We start from the raw sequence: 21,769 nt of genomic DNA, 5'->3' as shown, positions 1-21,769 counted from the left end.
TATTGTATTTTTGGTATTTTTCTGTTTGGGATTGAATATGATCTCTAACCCTCTCATGTAATTTCTTGACAAACTCAGCCCTAGATGTGCCATCTTTATGAATAAAGGAAGCAACATCCGGAAGAGGTAATAAATCTAATGGAGTAAGAGGATTAAAGCCATAAACAATCTCAAATGGAGATGACATGTGGTAGAAAATAGTAGTTTAGTTCCAAGCCTTGCCCAAAGAGTTTTCCAAAAATGGCTTAAGAACTTAACATCTCTATCAGAGACTATAGTTTTGGGTAACCCATGTAGTCTCACAATCTCTTGAAAGAATAACTTAGCAATGTTACTTGCATCATCCACTTTGTGGCATGGAATAAAGTGTGCCATTTTGCTAAAACGGTCCACAACCACAAATATGGAATCCTTTCCTCTTTGGGTTCGAGGCAAACCAAGGATTGTAGACCCCTAAAATTGTCCGGGTCGGAAATAAAGCTTGAAGACTCACGAAGACTGAAGGAAGATCAGCCAGAAGGACTCCTGGAAGGCCCTAGGAGGGTTCTCTGTAGGTCTAGAGGTCTTAGAATAGCTTAAAATAAGGAAGTGGAGGGAATGAAGCCCAATACGGCCGTACTGAACTTAATACGGCCGTATTGAGGCTTCAATACGGCCGCAGTGAACTCAATACGGCCGTATTGAAGTTTCTGAAACTTCAATACGGCCGTACTGAAATCAATACGGCCGTATTGAAGCTTCAATACAGCCGCAGTGAACTCAATACGGCCGTATTGAAATTTCTGAATTTCAATACGGCCGTATTGAACTCAATACGGCCGTATTGAAGTTCAAAAATTTCAATACGGCCGTATTGATTCCATAGCCCGTATTGGGCCTGTTCCCTATAAATATGACGTCAATTGGACGTCATTTGACACTTTTGAACATAGTTTCAACCCTCTCCTTGAGTATTCTGGGGTTTTTGAGCAGTGTTCTGCCCTAGAAATCACTCGGAGAGTTGATCCGACGAAGTTCTTGAGCCCCGAGCCATTTTGCTTGAGGATCGAACCTAGTCGAAGGGAAATCCTCCGGATTTCCATAGTTAAAATTTTATAGGAGGGAGCGAGCGGGCTTGTAGAGCGAGGGAACGCCAAAAAGCTTCCCAGTTTTACGAAATATATAAAAGCACGCTTCAAAGGTTTCTTCTTAAATCCTTCCTTTTACTGCTTTCTGTGTGCATATTAAAAATTGTCATCATGTAGATATCTAAAGTATAATCGCTTATAATAAATAGGGGTAATTTAGTAATTTTATATTGTTATTTTAGAAATAATCTGTCATAGGGAACCCGAAAGGGGCGCTGTGGGGTGCTAACACCTTCCTCACGCGTAACCGACTCCCTTACCCGACTCTGGTTGTAATGGCCGAAGTCGATTTTTGAATCGATTGCCTTATCCCTTTTTCCAATGTTTTGAGTAAAACATTGGTGGCGACTCCAAAGAACCCTCCTTTTACGAAAACCGCTAATCCATGGAGGGTCCCGCTTGGGATTAACATGGATTGGTGAGACATTTAATAAATAAATTGGATAAGATCGACAAGGTCTCAGTTTGAGAACAAGTCGTTCTAATAATCCAATACATTTTCAAAACTAAAATAAAAGCGAGCTCGACCGTCTTCGCGACCGCCGAGGCCCGTTTCGGGCCGGTGGCGACAGATGGCGACTCCACTGGGGAAGCTTCGAGAGTCAGTCCCATTCAGTGACAGATTGTTTTTAACAAATAATAGTTAAAAATTACTTTATTACCCCTCACTTGTATGATAACATGTTTATCTATTTGGCTTTAATAACTGTTGTATTTTTAAATTTGCGCAATTGTTTGAAATAAAAACTGCACACAAACCTTTGCACACAACAGTTCCCTCTATACCCGGGGGCATGAGTGATTAACCATAGGGAGTGGATGTTAGTACGGCCGGTTGTCGAATGGGTCTATAGGTGCCCGTAGACCGTTGTCGGAAAACATCACTCAAGGTGATAACCATGAACTTGAGTCCGACGGTGCGTTGGAGCTTTCCATCGACCTACGATGAGAGGAATTGGGTCCCTATAATGGGGGCACCTTGGGGGCCTTGGACTGGTGAGAACAGTTAGAACCTACCTTGAATATGCACCATTTCTGCAGGATACCCCTACCTCGTGATTCGCTCGTGACTGTTCGTGGATGAGTGAATTGTTTGTGTAAATGCTTATGTGCAATTGATTGTGCATTAATAATAAACCTCGTGATAAGGTCTAAAGAATAATCCCCATGCATGAAAATACCATGACATGAGAGGAAAGACCATGTGTGGAAATATAATAAAAGTGAGGAGCATGTACATCATTACCAATAAGACATCATGCATCCTCATAGACCATGCATTTTAGGTTCACCAATACCTCTTGACATGAGTAAAAGAGACCCATAATTATCGAGATTCTCCGTTGAGGAGAGATCATAAGTCAAGGAGGGTGATAACATTCTGTTTTAAAAAGGCAGCGCCTTAAAAATGGAGGGTTATCAAGCTCATGTCAAGAGCGTATTCATTCCATAAATTAATTAGATTAAATATTCATTTTTAGAAAGTGGCTGGTCATCTCTCTGTCCTCACACGCGCACAGAAAATCAAGAAGATGGAAGCGCTGGAGGAGCAAAATAAGAAGCTCACAACCGAGCTCTCTCAGCTCAAAGAACAAATGGCGCAAATGATGGAGCTCATGCGTCATCACAATATACATGGATCACACCACTGTGACCATGAGTCCCATCATGGAGAGGAGGGAGAGCACGAGGAAGAGCCTCCACACGCTATACCTATTGGGGCTGGAATTATGATCAAAGAGCCCGAGGTTTCAAAAGAACAATTCCACGCCCTAGAGGATCGGTTGAGGGCTATGGAGGGGCATGATTTTGACATCAAAGATGCCGCCGACATGTGCCTAGTGAGGGACATTCAATTCCCTCCTAAATTTAAAGTGCCAGATTTCCCAAAATACGTGGGATCGACTTGCCCCAAGAGTCATCTCACCATGTACTGCCGAAAGATGGCTGCATATGCCACAAATGAAAAGCTCTTGATCCATTGCTTCCAAGAGAGCTTAGCTGATACCGCGCTCAACTGGTATATGCAGCTAGATGGAAATCTAGTACATACATGGAGGCAGTTGGCCGACGCCTTTCTCAAGCGCTATAAATACAACATCGACCTAACACCCGATAGGTCTGATCTTCAAGCCTTGAGCAAGAATAATGATGAATCTTTCAAGGCGTACGCCCAACGATGGAGGGAGTTGGCGGCACAGATAGAGCCCCCGCTGTCGGACAAGGAGACGGTGTCCATATTCATCAATTCGTTGACTGGTCCCTATTATGACAAGATGATAGGGAACACAACGACACTCTTCTCGGACATCATCACCATTGGGGAAAGGGTGGAACAAGGATTGAAAAGTGGGAAGCTAGCTAAGTCTTCCCAATCATTCGAGGCTAAGAAGATCTTCGGGAAGAAGAAAGAGGGAGGAGTCAACGCTGTAACCATTTCTCCATCTTCTTCCACTTCGAAGTCGGGAAAGTCGCAATACAAGCCTGTGAGGAAGTTTGATAAGCTTCCGACCACATATAGCGACCTCCTGCCGAAGCTAGTAGAAGCTCATCTTCTAGCTTACGTTCCACTAAAGGATAAGGATCCACCTTACCCCGAGTGGTACAAACCACAAGATAAATGTCTATACCACTCGGGGGCATCGGGGCATTCAACGGAGGACTGTAGAGTTCTCAAATATAAGGTCCAAGACCTTATTGATGCTGGGTGGGTCACTTTCGATTCGACAGCACCCGATGTGAGCAAGAATCCTCTACCAAAGCAGGAGTAGAGAATGGCAAGCCACAATAGGGCCCCTCCATATTTTTCTTTTCTCTTAGGGACTCGTGATCAGTACCCTAGATCATGAGTACCTTTTCATGTAAATAAGGGTTTTGTACAGTTTTACATACATATATCAATAAAGAGGCATTTTTCATATATCACTCTCTCTTTTGTTCTTTTCTCTCTTTCCTCATTAACATTAATAAATTCTAAACCTAAACAGAACCAATAAAATAATTATGTCTGTAATTGTTCGCTCTGACCGGGATCCAAAAGTTGAGGATGAATGGGTTGAGTTGGACAGTGATGAGGAGACCATCTCTCCGGATCTGCAAAGACCGCTAGATCAAGAAACTCGTCTACTCCAACTGTGTCAAGAGAAATTGGAGACCGTAAATTTGGGGCGGGGCCGAGAGATAAAAGAGGTCAATATTGGGACCCATATCAGTGATGAAATAAGGACACATGTTTCCACTATGATTATAATAAAATCATTCTTTCTCATTACTTCTTTTCTTGCTTATAATAAAATTCTAAACCACATTTTTTTAACCCTGTTTGAATAAACATGAATGAGGTTAAAATCATCTTAATAATAATAAACCCGCATCATTTTTATGTGGAAGTGTGTGTGACAACTTGGAGCACCTTCCCTTGGCCTCGACAAGTGCCATCATGGATAAAAAGAAATCCTAAAAACAAAAAAGCTCGGCAGGAAACCCAAAAAAAGGGGCTGCGCAAAAATAAGAGCGAAGAACCCGCTAGGAATCCCACAAAAGGGTGACCTAGGCAAAAGTTAGGGTTACTAAAATGAATAAAAACAAAGGTCCGCTAAAACGCCACAAAAGGGTGTTTTAGACAAAAATAAGGACAATCAAAAAACGAAAGAAATCCATGATGGTACCATGAACCGAATTCAAAAAGAAAGGTTCAAGGGAAGTTATCCAAGTTGTCAAATCACAACGTCAATAACAAGATTTGATTAACTTCATGAATGTTTAATCAAACAAGCCTAAACACATAAGCCTACCTCGGCTAACCATTCTTACAAAAACCATTTTTGAAAAATAAATCCCCTCTAAAACACAAACTTCAGAATAAAAATATCTTTCCCTTCTTTTCTCTCTTGTCCCAAAAGATTTTAGAATAATCTAGTGGAAGCATGGAGAAATAAATCATCACTGATAATGGATCTAATATGAACAACAAAATGGTGGAAGAACTGAGCCAAGAATTCAAGATCCAACACCACAACTCTTCCCCATATCGGCCAAAGATGAATGGGGCAGTCGAGGCAACCAAAAAGAACATCAAGAAAATAGTGCAAAAGATGGTTGTCTCATTTAAAGACTGACACGAGATATTACCCTTTGCTCTTCATGGTTATAGGACTTCAGGAGGCAGTTCTACCCGTCGAAGTCGAAAAACCTTATATAAGGGTGATCATGGAAGCAAAACTTTCCGAGGCAGAAAGGGTTCAAAGCCGATACGACCGGTTGAACCTTATCCAAGAGAAACGGCTGAACGCCATATGCCATGGTCAAGCCTATCAAAGGAAGATCAAAAAGGCTTTTGACAAGAAAGTCCACCCTCGAGTCTACCATGAGGGAGAGTTGGTAATGAAGAAATTACTACCAACTCAAAAGGACAAAATCGGAAAGTGGGCCCCAAATCACGAAGGACCGTACGTGGTAAAGCGAGCTTTCTCAAAAGGAGCATTAATCCTCATAGACATGGATGGAGAAAAACTTCGATACCCAGTCAACGCTGACGTGGTAAAGAAGTACTATGCTTGAAGACGTTGCTTGCATAGGCCCGCTAGGATGAAAACCCAAAAAGGGCGTCCTAGGCAAAAGTTAGGGCAAAATAAAAAGCCCGCCAGTACAAGGGTACTAGGCAAAACAAAGGCAAAACTATCCCCGCTAGGATACGTCCTAGGCAAAAGTTAGGGGGAAAAGAATAAGATGTAAAAGCAAAGCAAGCAACGATCGCTTGAATCGAAAACCGAAAGGCGGTTCATGTGATTATCTTCTAGAAGCAAGCGTCTTGCAGCATCTACACTCCTGGCTCAGGCCGAAGCAATTAGGGGAACATAAAGAGCAACAATTACAGATATAATTGTTAAGCCCAATGTATATAGCCTACCCTGGCCAGCCATTCTTCAGAAATTCCCTTTGCAAATCTTTCTGTAAAAACATTTTTGAATATCAAATAAAATATCCATTTGTTTCTTTTCTCTCTTGACCATGTGATTATGCCTCTAAATTGATGTTTCAAAAATTGTACGAAACTCTCTTAATAATCGGTCAAATAAAGAAAATTGGAGGGGTTCCTATAAAATCCGTAATCTCCTGCATAAAAGGCTCACGAAAATATTCCCTCACGTCGATGACAGAAATTCCTCCAAGAAGAGGAGGATAGGGAGAGCCATTCATGTTTCTAAAAAGCATTAATAAACAAACTTGCATTTGTGCATCACACACATTAGTTGCACATTCAAAGACCTTAGCATGAGGCAATTGCATAAAATAGAAAAAATAGAAAAATTGCTTGTGTATGGCAGCGGTCAACAGAAAAAGCCGCAAATCAACAAAAAAGGCGAAAATACAGAAAAAGCCAAAAAACGACAAAAAGGCAAAATACAGAAAAGTCAAAATTCGACAAAAAGGCAAAAGATCAATCGCCTCACAGAATAACTGAGCCTGGAGAGGCTTGCCGAAATAATACTCTCTCAGAATAACTGAGCCTGGAGAGGCTTACTGAAATAATACTCTCTCAGAAATAACTGAGCCTGGAGAGGCTTGCCGAAACAATACTCATTCAGAATAACTGAGCCTGGAGAGGCTCGCCAAAATAATACTCCACATCAAAGAATAATTGAGCCTGGAGAGGCTCGCAGAAATAATACTCCCCAGAGAAACCTCAACTCAAGCTCATGGAACGAATCCCCAGCGAGAGCTATCAAAGCAAGATCGACGACATTCCCAATGGAAGCACGATCACCCAAGCAGTATATCTAGTCAAAGGACTTAAAACTTCCTCAGTGGAAGATAGCTCTCTGACTCAAGCGCTGAGTGAGGCTAAGCCTGCAGAGGCTTCCTAAATAATACTCTGGGATACATAAGATCCCACATTCCCCAGTCGCCTACTCAGAGGCATCCCTGCAAAAGGAGAAAAATCAAAAAAACATCAATAACCATTCCCCAAGCGGAATTTGGCACTCAGCCGAACACTGAACTTCAAATCCCCAGTCACCTACTCAAGAGGCACCCCTTCAAAAAGAGAAAAAATCAAAAAGATCAATAACCATTCCCCAAGAGGAATTCGGCATTCAGCCAATCATCAAACATCAAGATAATTCGCCTATTCAGAGGCACTCTTTCAAAAAAGAGAAAAAATCGAAAAGATCAATAATCATTCCCCAAGCGGAATCCGGCTCTCAGCCTATCATTGAACATCAAGATGATCTGCCTAACAGAAGAGGCCAATCACAACCAATGACAAAATCCCCTGGCGGATAACAGCCTACACAGAGGCAACAAAATCCAAAAATTAAAAAGAGTTACCCGAATAAGGATAACCGGGATACTCCACCAACGTCCAAAGGACGTCAGCCAATCATAAGGCACTGCTCATCTCAGAAAGAGCATCTTCGTGTCTACACCCCAAGGAAACAGAAATTCCTCAATGGGCGCCAACTACTCAATGGAAAGTTGGGACACAAGAACCTATGAGTAACTGCACATCCCCTAGACGGATCCCTGCGTTATCCAGCCCTCAGTGGCACAAAAATCAAAAACAATCGTCGAAGCAGCATCGTGGACTGTGGAGACAAAATCAACATCCAGAATCCCCAGCGGATAACAGCCTACACAGAGGCAGCAAAAATCAGAAAATCAAAAAGAGATACCCGAATAAGGATAAACCGGGATACTCCACCAACGTCAAAGGACGTCAGCCAAACATAAGGCATCGCTCAACTCAGAGAGAAAGAGCATCTGTGTCTACACCCCAAGGAGTCAGAAATTCCCCATGGGTACCAACAATGCAATGCAAGTTGGGGCACAGGAACCTGTGAATGACTGCACATCCCCTAGACGGATCCCTGCGTTATCCAGCCCTCAGTGGCACAAAATAAGAAAAAACCGTCGAAGCAGCATCGTGGACTGTGGAGACAAAATCATCTCAAAGCCTAAAAGGCAATACTTAGCTACCCAGATGTCCAGAGCACCGAGGTATGTACAAAGCCTGGAGAGGCAATACTCAGCTACCCAGATGTCCAGAGCACCGAGGTATGCACAAGCCTGGAGAGGCGGTACTCAGCTACCCAGATGCCCAGAGCACCGAGGTATGCACAAGCCTGGAGAGGCGATACTCAGCTACCCAGATGTCCAGAGCACCGAGGTATGCACAAGCCTGGAGAGGCAATACTCAGCTACCCAGATCTCCAGAGCACCGAGGTATGCAATGAGCCTGGAGAGGCGACGACTAATACTCAACCTGGAGAGGCTACTCAACAATTTTCCACCGGAAGACACTACAAGTCAGAAGGTTGGCGTATTACCCGGACAATTGGGTCAACTCCTTTACTTGTCAATCGACACACTAAAAAGACCGTTTGACTAAGTAAAGGGGGGGTAGCTGTAGACCCCTAAAATTGTCCGGGTCTGAAATAAAGCTTGAAGACTCACGAAGACTGAAGGAAGATCAGCCAGAAGGACTCCTGGAAGGCCCTAGGAGGGTTCTCTGTAGGTCTAGAGGTCTTAGAATAGCTTAAAATAAGGAAGTGGAGGGAATGAAGCCCAATACGGCCGTACTGAACTTAATACGGCCGTATTGAGGCTTCAATACGGCCGCAGTGAACTCAATACGGCCGTATTGAAGTTTCTGAAACTTCAATACGGCCGTACTGAAATCAATACGGCCGTATTGAAGCTTCAATACAGCCGCAGTGAACTCAATACGGCCGTATTGAAATTTCTGAATTTCAATACGGCCGTATTGAACTCAATACGGCCGTATTGAAGTTCAAAAATTTCAATACGGCCGTATTGATTCCATAGCCCGTATTGGGCCTGTTCCCTATAAATATGACGTCAATTGGACGTCATTTGACACTTTTGAACATAGTTTCAACCCTCTCCTTGAGTATTCTGGGGTTTTTGAGCAGTGTTCTGCCCTAGAAATCACTCGGAGAGTTGATCCGACGAAGTTCTTGAGCCCCGAGCCATTTTGCTTGAGGATCGAACCTAGTCGAAGGGAAATCCTCCGGATTTCCATAGTTAAAATTTTATAGGAGGGAGCGAGCGGGCTTGTAGAGCGAGGGAACGCCAAAAAGCTTCCCAGTTTTACGAAATATATAAAAGCACGCTTCAAAGGTTTCTTCTTAAATCCTTCCTTTTACTGCTTTCTGTGTGCATATTAAAAATTGTCATCATGTAGATATCTAAAGTATAATCGCTTATAATAAATAGGGGTAATTTAGTAATTTTATATTGTTATTTTAGAAATAATCTGTCATAGGGAACCCGAAAGGGGCGCTGTGGGGTGCTAACACCTTCCTCACGCGTAACCGACTCCCTTACCCGACTCTGGTTGTAATGGCCGAAGTCGATTTTTGAATCGATTGCCTTATCCCTTTTTCCAATGTTTTGAGTAAAACATTGGTGGCGACTCCAAAGAACCCTCCTTTTACGAAAACCGCTAATCCATGGAGGGTCCCGCTTGGGATTAACATGGATTGGTGAGACATTTAATAAATAAATTGGATAAGATCGACAAGGTCTCAGTTTGAGAACAAGTCGTTCTAATAATCCAATACATTTTCAAAACTAAAATAAAAGCGAGCTCGACCGTCTTCGCGACCGCCGAGGCCCGTTTCGGGCCGGTGGCGACAAGGATAAAATCCATGGAAATGTCTACCCAAGGAGAAGAGGATATAGGCAAGGGTGTGTATAGCCCATGAGGTTTAGTGGTAGACTTTGCTTGTAAACAAGCAATGCAACTACTACAAAACCGTTGGACATCTCTCTTCATATGAGGCCAAAAGAATTTCTCTCTCAAAAGTGAAAGAGTTTTGTCAATTCCAAAATGCCCCATGAGCCCACCCTCATGGCTCTCCCTAACCAAAAGTTTTCTAATAGATCCTTGGGGAATACAAAGTTTATGTTCTTTAAAAAGAAACCCCTCAGAAATATAGTAACCTTGGTAAGGTTTTTGAATACATAAAGAATAAAAGTTAGCAAAATCAAGGTCTTTCTCATACAATTCCTTGATGTCATCAAACCCTAGTATTTGAGAACCTAGGGTGTTCAATAAAACATGTCTTCTTGACAATGCATCAGCTACTACATTAGTAGAGCCCTTTTTGTATTTGATGACATAAGGGAACTGTTCTAAATACTCAACCCATTTTGCATGCCTCTTATTTAATTTATGTTGTCCCTTCAAATATTTAAGTGATTCATGATCACTATGTATGACAAATTCCTTGGTCACAAGATAATGTTCCCAAGTTTGAAGGGCACGAACTAAAGCATATAACTCTTTGTCATAGGTAGGGTAGTTCAAGGTAGCCCCATGAAGTTTTTCACTGAAATAAGCTATTGGGTGGCCACCTTGAAACAACACAACTCCTATGCCAAGTCCTGAAGCATCACATTCTAGCTCAAAAGTTTTAGAAAAATCAGGCAGAGCTAGAACAGGTGCGTGAGTGAGCTTATGCTTTAGATCTTGGAAAGCTAAGTTATGTTTTTCCTTCCATTCAAAGGCCACATCCTTCTTCACCAACTCATTGAGAGGTGAAGCTAATGTAGAGAAGTTAGGAACAAATCTTCTATAAAAGCTTGCCAATCCATGGAAGCTCCTAACTTCACTTACATTAGTAGGAATAGGCCATTCTTGGATGGCTTTGATTTTCTCGGGGTCCACATGAACCCCATTTTTACTCACCACAAAACCTAAAAAGATAACATTATCTACACAAAAAGTGCACTTGTCTACATTGGCAAACAAGTGATTGTCTCTAAGAACAAGAAATACTTGTCTTAGGTGATCCACATGATCACTTAGACTTTGGCTATAGATTAGAATATCATCAAAATAAACAACTACAAACTTACCAATGCAATTCCTAAGAGCATGATTCATCAACCTCATGAATGTGCTAGGTGCATTAGTAAGCCCAAAAGGCATTACCAACCATTCATATAATCCAAACTTAGTCTTAAAAGCGGTTTTCCACTCATCACCTTCTTTGATTCTAATTTGGTGATATCCACTCTTAAGATCTACCTTGGAAAATATGGATGACCCATGCAATTCATCAAGCATGTCATCAAGCCTAGGAATTGGGTGCCTATATTTTATGGTGATGTTGTTGATGGCTCTACAGTCACAACACATCCTCCATTTTCCATCTTTTTTTGGCACCAAAATGACAGGTACAACACAAGGACTTAGACTCTTTTGAATCCAGCCCTTCTCCAACAACTCTTGTACTTGCTTCTCTATCTCTTTGGTTTCTTGTGGATTAGTCCTATAAGCTGGTCTATTTGGAAGACTAGCCCCAGGCACAAGATCTATTTGATGCTCTATTCCCCTAAAAGGTGGAAGTCCAACTGGACCTTCTTTGGAAAATATATCATCAAATTCTTCTAAAAGATTTTTCACCTCAAGAGGTAGAGTAGTTTCCAAAGAAGATGTGGCAGTGCAAGTTAATGTTCCTCTACACATGAGGATATGAGATGATGATTCAAGAAATAGAGAAGTTTTGTGTAAAGGTTTTGATTGAAAACTCTCTTCTTGAACTATCTCTAGAGAGGGAACATTAATCTCTCTAGAATCCTCCTTTTCATCAATTTTTAGAAGTTTTTTTTTTTCAACTTTTTTTTGTTTTCCTTTTTCTTGCTCACGATTGGCCTTCATTTGTACTTGATCTTCTATCACTTGTGAAGGTGATAAAGGATGAAGCACAAACTTTTTACCCTTATGTGTGAAAGTTATTTTATTAGTTAGGCCATCATGATGAGTTTGTTTATCAAATTGCCATGGCCTACCTAATAAAATATGACAAGCCTCCATAGGAACTACATCACATTTAACTTTATCTTGATAGTTCCCTATAGAAAACTCTACTTCCACTTGTTGGTTGACCACCATATCCCCATCATTATTAAGCCAATGAAGTTGATAAGGTTTTAGGTGGGGTGTGGTAGTCAAACCCAACTTTTCAACCATCCTAGTGCTACAACAATTGCACCAAGACCCACTATCCACTATGAGAGAACAAGCCTTGTTTGAAATGTTACATCTTGTATGAAAGATGTTCTCTCTTTGGGATTGTGTATCACTAGGTTGGTTATTGAGGATCCTTCTCATCATAAGAAGTTCCCCATTATAAGGGTAAGTAACCTCACATGACTCTTCTTCACTTGCTTCTTCTTCATCCTCACTTGAAGATGAAGAAGTAGTAGCTTCATCTTGGCTACTATAAATGTCTTGGCCCCTTAAAATCATAATTTTCTTAGTAGGGCATTGAGAAGCAATGTGGCCTCTCCCAAGACACTTAAAGCATTTTATGTCACTAGTCTTAGTGCTAATGTGTGAAGTGTTTGTTTTCTTCTCTTTTTTTTTTTCTTTACTTTTGTCTAGGTTTTTAGAGGGAAAAGTATTTTTTTCGAAATCATTTTTCTTGCCCTCCCTCTTGTAGTCAACTTTTGAAAAAGATGATGAGTATGAGCTTTTAGAACCTTTTCTTAAATTTTGTTGTTCAACCTTGATGCAAAGTTGAACCAAATCATTTAAATCCCTATAAGGGAGAAGCTCTACTTTATCTCTTATTTCAAAAGTCAACCCACTCAAAAACCTAGCAATTGTAATATCTTCTTCCTCCCTAATACCAGCCCTCATTAAGTACAACTCCATTGTTTGTCTATACTCTTCTACAGTCATATTTTTTTGATGGAGTCTTTGGATCTTATTGATAAGCTCCCTAGTATAGTAAGAGGGAATATGTCTCCTCCTCAAGGCACTCCTTAATTCATTCCAATATTGAATTGGAGGGTCATTATGGAGACGCCTATCTCTCACTAAAGAAGTCCACCAATACATGGCGTGACCTTGAAAACTTAGGGTTGCTAAGGAGACTTTTCTTTCTTCATTCACTTGATGACAAGTGAAAATTTGTTCCACCTTCATTTCCCAATCTAGGTACCCCTCAACATCATCTTTCCCATGAAAATAAGGGAGATCTACCCTAGATTCCCTTGGCTTGGGGGCCCTATGCACTCTTCTAGGAGGTGGTTGATAATGATCTCCCAAAGCAAGGCTATCATCATTCATTGACTCTTCTAGAGTAGAACTATGGTGGGAGCTATGTCTACTTCGGTGCTTGTGGTGTAATTTTTCTTCTTTCTCCTTTAATATTCGAATCTCTTCCTCTAAAGTAGCAAGTTGAGCCTCTCTTTCAAGTTTTTCTTTAAGTTTTTGCTTGGCTTCTTGCTTCTTCCAAAGCTTAAGTGATCTTAATTCATGTGTTACTTTTGACAAGTCATTGTAATCACTTGAATTACTATCACTTTGAGGAGTAGAAAACTCTTCCATTATAGGAGAAAGGGGCTTTTTGAGAAATGATTTTTGAAAATCAATTGTTTTTATGCAAGGTTAAGACTAAGTACTTAGAGGATTATGTATACAAATTGAACTTTGGAGGGAGGTGAGCTACTAGGAGCCACTTAAAAACCAAGCCTCTTCAAGTAAAAATTACTAATCCCCTTTGTAGTTAATCTCTACCAAATTCTTTTCAATGAAAATGATTTTTGAATGTTTTTGTGAACTATGATAAGCTAGACGTATGAAAGCAAGTAAAACAAGGATTAAGCAACAAAAATTAAACTACCTAAACGTGTCCTAAGGTGAGAGCTTGAGAGATACCAAAGATCAATCAAGGACCACTCCCACCAAGTACTAACGAAAATTGTAAACTTAAGGAGAGATGGTTGTGTACCAAAGACACTCCCAAGACACTCCTTGTAAAGGCCAAATACAAAGTATAAACAACAAAGAACAAGTGGCTGAAATGATGTATTAAAAACAGCCACAAAGAATTAGTGATGGATTAGTGACCAAATTTTGCAACAAAAATTCAAATTAGTAAAGTAAAATCGGTCACTAAAATCCGTCACTAATGCTTATACATTTTTTTTTTTTAAATTCAAATACAATCTTCAATTGAATCTCCAAGAATTCTTCACGGAAATGCTAGTCCAGCCACTTCAAATTTCCAGCCACAAGTGTTTGGTGTTTGATAGCCAAATCCGAAAGCCTCCTTTTCCCTTTCCTCCTCCTTTTCTTAGTCCTCTTTTGATGACCCTTGTAGAACTAGCTTCTAAGGAGATAAACTAGGTCAAGCATAGGTCACATTTGACTTCCATAATGAAAACAAACAACACAAGTATGGAAGAATTATAGGAAAGAAGATTAGAGTAGGAGAAGTGAATATAGGTGACAAAAGACAAGATTAAACTAGGTCAAAGAAGAACAAACCTAAGAAAGGTTCTAGAGTAGATGCACAAAACCAAACTCTCAAAAATAGGTGAGCTGAAAATTTCTTTTAATGAATCCAAAACAAGTAGAAACCGAGAAGAACAAATTGAGAAACTAAACTCCTTAATTTGGCTTTTGCTTTTCAAATTAGGTTTAGCATTTTTATTTTTTTTTAAATTCACTTTTGATTTTTGAATTTTCTTCTTTTTTTTTTTTTTAAATCTTAGGAGTTGCCTTTTTCTTTTAATTCAAAAGAACCTCACAAATTCTCGGTCACACCTTAAATGAAGCACCAAAACCGGATTCAAATTGAAATTCAAATGCCACACAAATTAGGTTAAAATGTAATGAACATGTGACATGATTTTGATGCTTGGTTGGTTTAAGTAGCACATGCACGGTTTTGGCTCCAATTTTTAAATTCAAATTGCAATCCAAACACAATTTTCCAGCACACACCAATGAAACAAAATCAAACCTCACGGAATTAAAATTTTTGTGTAAGACATTTTCAAAAATTTTGGAAGCCTAAAATTCTAAGAAAACTACTAATGATCTAGTAGTAGTTTATGAACTCAAAAATGAAACAAAATTCATGAGCTTATACCAAAGAAAAGAAATGGATCTCGGCCAAATCCAGAAAATTGTTTCAAGATGCAAATCAAAAATTAACAAGGATCAACAAGCATAGCTAGGAATGATGAACATCAAAGAACTACACAATCCTACTAGACATGGATTTCAAAATAAAAGACTCAACATACAATTGACAGAATAAAATTTCAATTATGACTCAACAAAAGTAAAACGAACATAGGCAGAATTTTCCTATCAAGAACAAGAAGAAAAGAGCATGATTCATGAAAGCATATAACATAGGCGCATATGAATCATTCAAGCAATACAAACTAGATCCATCAAATTTTGAAACAAAAACTAGATCTAGGAAGGAAACAACTTAATAGTGACATGAACTCAAAAATTGAACAAGATGAACTCAAGATGAACACAAGAACAAGTTGGAACCACGGATCAAAATTCAAGAAGATGAACTTATCTCTTGAAGACCGAAGCTCTTGATACCACTTGATGAGGTTCCACTTGGAAATCCTCAAGAATTCCCTCAATGCTCCTCGGTTCCTTGGAAGATTGACAAGGAATGGAAGCTCCAAGAAGCACCAATGTGACTCTAGCTTGCTTCTAGCTAAGTCCGGAAGAAGGAAGAATTTCCTAGCTCTACAAGGAGAAGATCTCAAGTAGGGTAGAGTTAGGGAAGGTGACTTTCGGATAGCAATTTCTATGGAAAGAAATCTCATCAATATATGATCCAAAAGTGTTACACAATCCGGCCATAAGGGAATTTATAATAGAAATTAGGTTAAGGGTTTAAGTTGGGTTCACCTAGAGTTAAGTAAAACCATGGTATGGTTAACTTAACTCTAGGCGCCAAAATTTGAATTCTAAATTCAAATTTTGGTGCCAACCGGCCACCCCCTCCATGTGCTCTCATTTGGCATGTAATTAGGAGGCCATTTGAGTTGCATTTCGGATCACACCATGTGCATGTGTTGCACATGGCCGAAATGCACACCAAATGTGCTTCTAATTACATGCTAATGTAGATTCACATGTAACCTAATTAACTCTAAATTCACATGACCTCTAAATGAAAATCCTACACTACAAGGCCGAAAATACAAGGCCCAAAAGAAATACAAGGCACTAAGGCCCAATCCTATTCTAACCCTAATCTAATGGGCTTGGGCTAAAGCCCAACAAAATAAAGTGATGGGCCTTTCTTGGGCTTGGGCCCACTCTTCATGCATCCTTCTTGCCATTGCTCTAGTAGTTGGGCCCTTAGCCCATTGGCCTCCTCCATCACTCCAATTGGCTTCAATGTGACCTAAGCTTGCTTCAAGCTAAGTCCGGAGAAGAAAGACCTCCTAGCTCTACAAGGAGAGGAGCTCAAGTAGGGTAGAGTTTTAGGAAATGATGACTTCGGAAAAGGAGATTTATAAAGAGAGAAAAATCATCGATTAATCCAAAGTGTTTACAAGTTTCGGCCATAAGGATTTTATAGAGGAAACTAGGTCAAGGTGAACCATGGGTTAGCCTAAGGTTAACCATGGTAGGGTTCACTTAACCTTAGACGCCCAAAATTTTAATTCAAAATTCAAATTTTGGAGCCTAAACCCAGATCACACCATGTGCACTTCATTTGGAATGTCATTAGGCTTCCATTTGAGTTGCATTTCGGTCACACCATGTGCATGTGTTGCACATGGCCGAAATGCACACCAAATGTGAATCTAATTACATTCTAATACAAGTACACATGCAACCTAAATAAACCTAAATTCAAATGACCTTCAAATGAAATCCTAATCTAAATGGCCGTGAATACAAGGCCTAAAAAATACAAGGCTCTAAGGCCCAACCCTACACTACTCCTAATCTACTTGGCTTGAATCAAAGCCCAACTAAACAAAATGATGGGCTTTCCTTGAACTTGGGCCCACTCCTCTTGTATCCTCCTTGCCATAGCCCTAGTAGTTGGGCCCTTGGCCTATGGGCCTCCTCCATCACTACCACTTGAGGAATGTTTTCTCATAATTAAACAAAAAGAGTTTTCCAAAATAAGTTTTCAAAAATTCCTAAAGAAAATTTGGCTAAAGATTACTAGTTAAACGTGGTTCTAAACAACACTAAGACTTTGGAACTTAGAAATTGTTTCCCTTAAACGTCCACAAGCAAGTATATAGAAAAATTGACAATTAAACACATTGAATTTAAAAGCTTAAAACAAGAGAAAATGCTAAGCAAACTAGTTAAGTTTCAAGAATTTTTTTAAAATGCAATGCAAAAAGAAAATATTTTTGGTCTTTTCTAGGAATAAGACTAACACTTGGAAGTCTAAGTGTACAAGTTGCACTATCAAGGGAGGTGAGCTACTAAGAGCCACTTAATAACCAAGCCTTTTCAAGTGGAAATCACTAAACTTTCTTATGGAAATCTCAATTCCACAAAAATTTTCACAAAGATTTTTATGTTGAATGCTTTTCACGATTGTTTTTGAATGCTAACTAAACGTGAACAAGTAACTCTACACAATGCTAGTCGAATTATGGCATTAAAGTAAACAATTTAAAGCAAAAACAACTCAAAGGAAGCAAGATTAAGTAACTAGTCGTTTTGCCCTAAGTGGAAGTTTGAAACATATGAAATTTCCAAGCCACTTCCACTAGTACTACACGTGAGTGAGCTACCAAAGGGTTAGATATACCTGACCAGCTTCTTAATATTCCCTCCAAGCTTTACAAATTTATTGAAAATACAAGATAAATTGCAAAAATTTAAACTATACTAGAAACAAATTTGTGGCGGCTTTAGTGACCAATTAGTGACGGATTTGCTGTCCAAATTTTCCAACACTTGTTTAAGTGTTCCAATCCGCCACTAATCCTTGAATATGGTTTCTCCTGGACCCTGCAAAAATAACACAACAAAGTGATTAATGTAGGTTGCTGACAAGGTTAATGGAAAGATCACTCTTGTGAAGGTAGTTTTAGGAATTTTCGGTCACTAAATTAGGTCAAGTTTCAAAGTCTTTTATGTCCAATTCCTTTCCGGGGCCCAGATCACTATAGTAGCCTTGATGAAGCTACTTCCTCATCTTCAAATGATGAAGAAGAAGTTTTAGCATCCGAGGAAGAGACTTACCCATGTGAATGAGACTTATTAATGGTAAGAAGGCTCCTTGGTAATCAATCTAGTGACTTAGATCAATCCCAAAGAGAGAACTTATTTCACACAAGATGCAAAGTTTTAGACAACACTTGTTCTCTCATTGTGGATAGTGGATCTAGCTGTAATTGTTGTAGTACTAGATTGGTTAACAAGCTAGCCTTGACTACTCTACCTCATCCTAAACCTTACAAGTTGCAATGGATCAATGAGGAAGGAGGGATTGTAGTTGACCAACAAGTAAATATTCCTATCTCCATTGGCAAGTATAAAGATGAAATTTTATGTGATATAGTGCCATTGGATGCTAGCCATATTTTACTTGGCAGGCCTTGGCAATTTGATAGAAAAACCATGCATGATGGCCTCACTAATAAGATAAGTTTTCATCACCTAGGTAAGAAAATTGTTTTGTGTCCTCTATCACCTTCACAAGCGAATGAGGACCAAATAAAAATGAAAGCCAAGAGAGAAGAAGAAGAGAAAACAAAAAAAAGACAAAAACAAAAACAAAAGAAAAATCCTCCCTTGAATGAAGAAAGGGAAGAGAAGGTATCAAGCTTAGAGGCTAGTGTCTCCTCTAAGGAAGTTGTGCACAAAAGTCATTTGTCCCTCAAAAATGATATCAAGAAAACTCTTTTGTGTGAACAACCTCTATACCTTCTCTACTTCAAAGAGACACTAGCTGCCACTAGTCACGAACTTGAGTCTCTACCGCAAAAGGTTCAACAACTTTTGAAAGAATTTGATGATTTATTTCCTCAAGAAGTTCCAAGTGGGCTTCCACCTTTGAGAGGAATAGAACATCAAATAGACCTCATACCAGGGGCTAGTCTTCCTAATAGGCCCGCCTATAGGACTAATCCCCAAGAGACCAAAGAGATAGAGTCTAAAGTTGATGACTTGTTGAAGAAGGGTTGGGTTCAAAAGAGCCTTAGCCCTTGTGCTGTCCCCGTTCTTTTGGTGCCAAAGAAAGATGGCAAATGGAGGATGTGCACGGATTGTAGGGCCATCAATAACATTACAATAAAGTATAGGCACCCAATCCCTAGGTTAGATGATATGTTGGATAAACTACATGGAGCCGTTATATTCTCCAAAATTGACCTTAAAAGTGGTTATCACCAAATTAGACTTAAAGAAGGTGATGAGTGAAAACCGCTTTTAAGACCAAATTTGGTTTGTATGAATGGCTAGTGATGCCCTTTGGGCTCACTAATTCTCCTAGCACTTTCATGCGTCTAATGAATCATGTTCTTAGGGATTGCATAGGAAAGTTTGTAGTCGTCTACTTTGATGACATTTTAGTGTATAGCAAAACCTTAGATGAACATCTTGGGCATCTAAGACAAGTCCTAATAATTCTTAGAGTCAACCACCTCTATGCCAACCTTGAAAATGTACATTTTGTCAAGGACAAGTAAAATTTTTGGGCTTCATTGTTGGCAAGGAGGGAGTACAAGTTGACTCCAAGAAAATAAAGGTTATCCAAGAATGGCCCACCCCAAAGAGTGCTGGAGAAGTTAGAAGTTTTCATGGCTTAGCTAGCTTCTATAGAAGGTTTGTAAAGGACTTCTCCACACTTGCATCCCCTCTTAATGAGCTTGTTAAGAAGGATGTATCATTCCTTTGGGGTGAAGCCCAAGAAAAAAGCCCAAGAAAAAGCATTCAAAACCCTAAAAGAGAAACTTACCAATACACCCATTCTAACTCTACCCAATTTTGATCAAACCTTTGAGCTAGAATGTGATGCATCCGGTTTAGGCATAGGTGTTGTGTTACTTCAAGGAGGTCACCCCATTGCTTACTTTAGTGAAAAACTTCATGGGGCCACCTTGAATTATCCCACCTATGACAAGGAACTCTATGCCCTCATAAGAGCTCTACAAGTTTGGGAGCATTACTTGGTGACTAAGGAATTTGTTATTCACACCGATCATGAGTCACTCAAGTATCTTATAGGGCAAGGGAAGTTGAATAAAAGGCATGCAAAGTGGGTGGAATACCTTGAACAATTCCCCTACATCATCAAATATAAAAAGGGAAAGAGCAATGTTGTAGCCGATGCTCTTTCAAGAAGGCACACCTTGCTCTCCACCTTAGGAACACAAATACTTGGCTTTGATGATGTAAAGGAATTGTATGAGCTTGATTTAGACTTCCAAGCCACTTATGCCAAATGTCTCCAAAAGCCTTTTGATGGATTCTATCTTCTTGAGGGGTATCTTTTTAGAATGGGAAAACATTGCATACCCCAAGGATCCATTAGAAAACTTTTGCTCAAAGAGAGTCATGAAGGAGGTCTCATGGGCCATTTTGGGGTTGATAAAACCCTAAGTTTCTTAAAAGCTAAATTTTATTGGCCACACATGAGAATAGATGTCCAAAGGCATTGCTCCAAATGCATTACTTGTTTGAAAGCTAAATCAAGAGTAATGCCTCATGGACTCTATACCCCCCTTCCTATAGCTAGCTCCCCTTGGGTAGATATTAGCATGGACTTTGTGCTTGCGCTTCCAAGGACTCAAAGTGGATTTGATTCCATCTTTGTGGTAGTGGATCATTTTAGCAAAATGGCTCATTTTATACCATGCCAGTGGATGATGCTAGCTATATAGCTAAACTTTTCTTTAGGGAAGTGGTTCGTTTGCATGGTCTACCCAAAACAATTGTGTCTGATAAGGATGCTAAGTTCCTTAGTCACTTTTGGAAAGTTTTATGGGAAAAACTAGGAACTAAGCTCCTCTATTCTACTACTTGTCATCCTCAAACCGATGGCCAAACCGAAGTAGTAAATAGATCCCTATCCACTTTGTTAAGGGTACTCCTCAAAGGGAATAAGAAAACTTGGGATGATTGTCTCCCCCATTTAGAATTTGCATACAATAGAGTAGTCCATAAGACTACCAATCTTTCCCCCTTTGAAGTTGTCTATGGCTTTAACCCAATAACTCCTCTTGATCTTTTACCCCTCCCTAATACTCCTTCCTTGTTTCACAAAGAAGGAGTATCTAGGGCGGATTTCATTAAGAAATACCATGAGAAGATCAAGAGTCAAATTGAAAAACAAACTCAAAAATATGCAAAATACAACAAAAAGGAAGAAAGAAACTCACTTTTGAAGTTGGGGATTGGGTTTGGCTTCATTTGAGGAAGGATAGATTTCCCACTCAAAGGATGTCAAAACTAAACCCTAGGGGAGATGGACCATTCCAAGTCCTTCATAAAATAAATGACAATGAATATAAATTAGACCTTCCTTCTGATTATGGCACTAGCTCATCTTTTAATGTATGTGATCTCACACCATTTTTAGGAGCTGAGGATTTGGATGAAGATTCTAATCTGCGGACAAACGCTTCTCAAGAAGGATGGGATGATGGAGGACCATCCTTGAAGACACATGTGGGCCCCATCACTAGGTCCATGGCTAGGAGAGTTGAAGAGGAGGAGGGTGTTCACACACCAAGAGACACTCTCCTCATGATCATAGAGTATTGTCGCCACCGGCCCAAACGGGCCTCGGCGGTCGCGAAGACGGTCGAGCTCGCTTATTATTTTAGTTTTGAAAATGTATTGGATTATTAGA

This window comes from Cajanus cajan, chromosome 1, assembly GCF_000230855.2.
Source record: "Cajanus cajan strain Asha chromosome 1, NIPB_CcT2T_4, whole genome shotgun sequence".
NCBI lineage: Eukaryota > Viridiplantae > Streptophyta > Magnoliopsida > Fabales > Fabaceae > Cajanus > Cajanus cajan.
This window is presented reverse-complemented; position numbering follows the sequence as displayed.